This window comes from Anomalospiza imberbis, chromosome 15, assembly GCF_031753505.1.
Source record: "Anomalospiza imberbis isolate Cuckoo-Finch-1a 21T00152 chromosome 15, ASM3175350v1, whole genome shotgun sequence".
Classification (NCBI taxonomy): domain Eukaryota; kingdom Metazoa; phylum Chordata; class Aves; order Passeriformes; family Viduidae; genus Anomalospiza; species Anomalospiza imberbis.
The window spans coordinates 1409930-1415186 of NC_089695.1; the positions used below are offsets into that span (position 1 = coordinate 1409930).

Here is a 5257-nt window from a genome sequence, read left to right on the forward strand (position 1 = left end):
AGACAGCATTTGCTGTGCTGCACTGGGCATAGCTGAGAAAGCTGTTCCTCCCCAGGTTCATCACTGATGGGGGAAGCACCAAGCTCCTTCTGCTCAGCACCAGCCTCTCTCCCTGCACGCAGCCGTGTCCTGGGCACAACGAGCCCAGAGCTTCCCGGGACAAGGCAGGATCAGGCTGAGCCAGGGAGGAGCACCCCACTTCCAGGAAGAATAGCTGCCTGCCTTGGGCTGAAAATAGAGCTGAAACATTTGAAGAAGACAGAGCTGGAGTGGGTGATTGCCTGAGGCAAGGCACAGCTCCAGCTGAGTTCATTGCTGAGCTCTGAGAGCATAAGCAGATGAGGAGCATCGGGAAGGGATGCCAGGCTTTCTGGAAAGGCCCTGAAATGTCTCACTGGAGCACAAAGCCCAGAGAAAAACCTCCTTTGAATGGAGCCCCAGTGAGGGAGGTCACAGTTTCACTGCTGTGCCCAGACATGGATACACAGAGCACCGGGCTGACGGTAAGGCGTCCAGTGGAGGCCAGGGAAGGTGTGGAATTGTGCTTCTCCCAGCGAGGCACTTGGCAGCACCACAACTTTTTCTCTGCTTATTTCAGGGCTGGATTTTTGTTGCTGGCAGCTGTTTCTGAGCTGGCACTTCTACCTCCTGTGCCTGAAGTGGGACACATCAGGGGCAAGCAGACGCAGCTCACCAGCCCTCTGCTTCCCATTAGCTGGTGCTTGAGTTCAGTTCTGCCAGCTCCACAGATCCTGTGTTTCCTGCTCTGGCTCTGTCAGGGATGCTGGAAGTGTCCAAGGCCAGACTGGACGGAGATTGGAACAACCTGGGATAGTGGAAGGTGTCCCAGCCCATGGCAGGGAGTGGGACGAAACCATCTTTAAAGTCCCTCCCAGCCAAGCCGCTCTGTGACTGATAATCGAGGGGTTTTGCCCGCCCCGGGGCGAGCGGCCGAAGCGAGCGGGGCGGTGCCTGTGGAACCACCTCGGCAGCGCGGCCGCCTCCGCTCCTCTTGCGTCCCCGCCGCCGTGAGGAGCGGGCGCGGCTCTGGCGGGCCGGGCTGCCTCAGCTCGCCGCCATGAGGGCAAGGAGCGGCTCTGGCGGGCCGGGCTGCCTCAGCTCGCCGCCATGAGGGCAAGGAGCGGCTCTGGCGGGCCGGGCTGCCTCAGCTCGCCGCCATGAGGGCAAGGAGCGGCTCTGGCGGGCCGGGCTGCCTCAGCTCGCCGCCATGAGGGCAAGGAGCGGCTCTGGCGGGCCGGGCTGCCTCAGCTCGCCGCCGTGAGGGCAAGGAGCGGCTCTGGCGGGCCGGGCCCCCTCGCCATGAGGATAAGGAGCGGCTCTGGCGGGCCGGGCCCCCTCGCCATGAGGGGCCGCCGCCGCCATGAGGTGAGCGGGGAGCAGGGCACGGGTGGCGGCGGCAGCGGGGCTGGAGACCGGCGCTCGGGGGACGGAAGGCACCACGTGAAATGTTCACATTATTTAATTTAGCTGTTACTGCCGGCCGGCAGGCGCTGCAGCCCGCGGTGCCCCGGGACTGGGGTGTTGCTCGGCTGTGCTGTTCAGCATTAATTCCTCAGCCTTTCGCTCGATTTGCTGGCTTTTGTCCTCTGCCACAAGCCAGGCCGCTGCCTTTGAGCTTTATGAATACAGATGGAACTAACGGATTATTCGCGATGTTTCTGCTGTCCTCTCTTTAGGCCTTCAGCCGATGGGGGGACCGCGGTGACCCGCAGCTGTGGGGGGCGGCAGCCGCCCGAAGGAGCAGCCCTGAGGTGGCCCGACCCCGCCGTGTGTGAAAGCCCCGAGCTGTGCTGAGCTGGGACAGCCAAGGAGGCTCTCCAGGAGGGCACTAGAGCCTGCGGAGAGATGTGAAGGGATAACCTGCCCGTGAGACAAAGGGAGAGCTCTGGAGCCACGTGGGTGAGGTGTGACGGTGAGCCAGCAAGGGGAAATGGGCAGAAATATTTGTTTTGCTGTCTTGAATTAACTAAAAGGCGTCTGCTGGCTCCTGTGCTAACATCAGGTCCCCAGGGTGGAAATAACATGGTTTATCCAGCAGTAGGTTTAGCTTATCTATTGCTCTTGCTGGATGAAGCCTTGATGAGAGTAGGCATCATCAAAGAGGTGCATTCACTTTTTTTCTGCCCTGTAAACCCTCCGGTTTTATTTTTTTTTTTCCTCCCAGCAGTAGTCAGCTGCCCGTGGCTGCTCAGTGCCTGTGCCAGTGTTATGCTGCTGGGAGAGAAAGGTGCTGCTGAGCTTTCCTGGCACCAGTGGGGCTGTCCTGGTGCTCAGTGGTGCCAGGTTTTGGCAGCACTCTGCATGCCTGAGAGTGGAGTAACTCCTGCCCGTGGAGTTAGAGCCTAGATTGGATGCAGACAACACACAGAAAACAGAAAATTCTGCTGCAAATATTTTAATGTGCATCTTTTATATAAAAGTAAATGTCAGCTAATTAACTGGTCAGTGCTAAGGGTTGAATAGAGGTCTGCTTTTCAACTGTCTTTATTGGGTTTTTATTACAGGTAAATTGTTGGTGTGTGGGGCTTGCTGGAGCAGCAGGAGTGGTCAGAAGTAAAGCTGTCAATGCTGCTTTGAAGAGCCTTGTTTGAAAGGCATTGAGAAGATGGAAACCTGGAGCCCATAGTTTCAACAGGGCAGCTGGAGAAGAATTTGTTTGCAGAATGTGGCTGTAGGAATTGGAAACATCAAAGGTGGTTTGGGGCAAGATAAAACAAGAATTATGTGTACAATTCATTGTTAATCTCCTCTCATTGCTTGTCGGACATACATTTTTATATGACCTCAATTAAACATATTTATATTTAAGCTTGCTCGGTTTGCTTTTCATTATCTTACAAGGCTGTTGGGTGCAGCAGGATTTGAGAGTGGTGTTGAATTCTTGTGGGAGACTGGAGAGGCTGTAGTGAGGCACCAGCTCTCATCCCTAGGCCTGGGGGGAAGTGAGCCCACAAAGGAAGGTTGGAGAAGGCTGATGAATGCGTAAAATACATCAGAACTGGTGGGGAGGGGCAGGATGACCATCAGGGATTCAGACAAAAATGGTGTTTAAATGCAAAAGTTGGAACAAAAGGAGTGTTTTGCTCTCCAAGATGAGAGTTGGATTCCTTGCAATCATCTAGGAAACCCTGGGTTTGTGAAGTAATCCAGACTCCATAAATGCCCCTGACGCTGTTAGTTCAGCCATGAGCCCTTCTGCCACCGGAATATCCAGAGCTTTGAATACACATTTTGTGCTGCACATGGGAATACTTGTTAAAATACTAACCACTGGGGAATAAAGGTTTTTCCTGGTTGAAGCCCGAGTTCTGTTGTTTCTGTAGGAACAAGTCCTACCTGTAAAACTAATCAAGGGTTTCCTGGTGGATTTATGTTGTGCCCAGCAATTCTCCTCTTTCCCAGGGCTGAGTGCCTGCTGCCCTTATGGCGGGAGGGTCCTGCCTGCTGGCAGCCAAGGAACACTCGCTGTGTCAGGGGGCTCTGCTGCTGGAGCAGATATTCCCAAAAGTGGCAAAAAACGGGGAATAGGGGCTCTTTTCCCAATATCCCATCCATCCCTGCCCTCTGGCAGTGGGAGCCATTCCCTGTGTCCTGTCCCTCCATCCCTTGTCACTTGTCTCTCTCCAGGTTTCCTGTGGCTCCTTCAGGCCCTGCAAGGCCACCCTGAGCTCAGCCCAAAGCTCCTCCTCTCCAGGTGAACAATCCCAGCTGTGCCAGCCTTTCCTCCCAGCAGAGCTGCTCCATCCTCTGCTCATCCTGGAGCCTCCTCTGGGCTGGCTCCAGCAGCTCCAGCTCCTCCCTGTGCTGGGCCCAGGGCCGGGGCAGCTCTGCAGGTGGGGGCTCACCTGAGCACAGGGGCAGAATCCCCCCAGCCCTGCTGCCCACACTGGGCTCAGCCCAGGGCACGGGGGACTTCTGGGGTTCTGGGACATGTCCAGCTTCCAGCTTTGTGCACAACTGGAAAATAAAAAACAGAGATGTCCTGAAGGTTCTCCAGTGGTCAGCACAAGCACAGGCTCGGGGCTCTGGAGCTCGGGGTGTCACCTCCGGCAGGAAGGGGACAGTCAGCACCATGCAGCTCCTTCTGCAGCACAAAGGCGATCGATAAAGGTCTTAAAGATTCACCTTGGCCCTGCTCTGGTGCCTCGAGCACAGACAGCAAAGGGAATTGGGAGAGAGCCCATGAGGTCCAAGACTGGCAGTGAAATAAAGGCAGGAAATGGAGCAGGACCTGCCTTCGTACTTGGGAAATGACAGCGTGATTTATGGTTCTGTTTAGGAGCGCCATACATTTTGCAATCTATATATGACTTCTGCTAGGCCAAAGTGGCTGGATTGCTTTACATTTGCTCTGCTTTTACTGCTCTGCAGCACCACAGCACAGGAGGATTGGTAACTGAGATTTATGGGCTTGTTTTGAGCTCTTAATTGTTTTCTTACCTTGAGCTTGTTAAGAGCTGAATTTCTTGTGATTGTTCTCTGAGCATTTTTATATTATTTCAACAGCTATATTGTACCACTTCCATTTTATAAAATACCTTGTATTATTGTTTCATTGTGCTCTCCAGCTACTTACAGAGAAGAAAAATCAGCCTGTGATGAATTGAAGAGGCAGATTTTTCCTTTCCCCTGGAGCTTTCCCTGAATTCACGTGCATGCCCTCACCTTCGTAAAGCTGCTGGAGCACAGCGGTTTCCAGGCTAATGGAGAAACCGGTTCTTTAGCCACAAAATTAAATAGGGAAGAAAGATGTTGACTACGAAATAAATGCGAACGAATAGTACTTGAGGGGTTGTACGAGTACTTTGGCCACAACTCGCGGATTTCAGGAGGGCACCAGCACAGGGACCTCTCCTCATCCAGCACAAGGCGGCAGTGTTGGATCAGAGGAACAGCACAGCCTTGCACATCGGCTGCAGGGCCGTTTTACCAGAATCTTCTAACGAGCCTCACAGCCAGCGAGAGCCCCGAGTTTTGAATATTTCAGCGATGGTGACACCTGCGTTGTGCTGAGGAGAGCGGCCTCGGGCTTGGCGGGGCTGGCTGCCCGTGGGCGTGCCCTGGGACACAGAGAACAGCGTGCGGACCGGAGGATACAGCGGCTGTCCCGGACACCCTGGCTACCCCGGGCACACCCGGAGGCGGCTGAGGGCAGCCGCGAACCCGCGAACCCGCGCTCCCGGGCCCCGCGCTCCTCCCGGGCCCCGCGCTCCTCCCGGGGGGCGTGGCCGCCGCC

At 55.2% G+C, this 5257-nt stretch overlaps 1 long non-coding RNA gene and 1 other non-coding gene across 2 annotated transcripts; both read left to right on the forward strand.

Moving 5' to 3' along the window:
* The first annotated feature begins 1005 nt into the window (after positions 1 to 1005).
* Positions 1006 to 2829, forward strand: LOC137482862 (uncharacterized). The gene is made up of 3 exons (XR_011004252.1): positions 1006 to 1386; positions 1698 to 1925; positions 2526 to 2829. It is a non-coding gene; the product is annotated as an uncharacterized lncRNA (long non-coding RNA).
* On the forward strand, positions 2181 to 2383 carry LOC137483350 (small nucleolar RNA SNORA74). Its single transcript, XR_011004424.1, has one exon. It is a non-coding gene; the product is annotated as a small nucleolar RNA SNORA74 (small nucleolar RNA).
* Positions 2830 to 5257: the final 2428 nt, after the last annotated feature.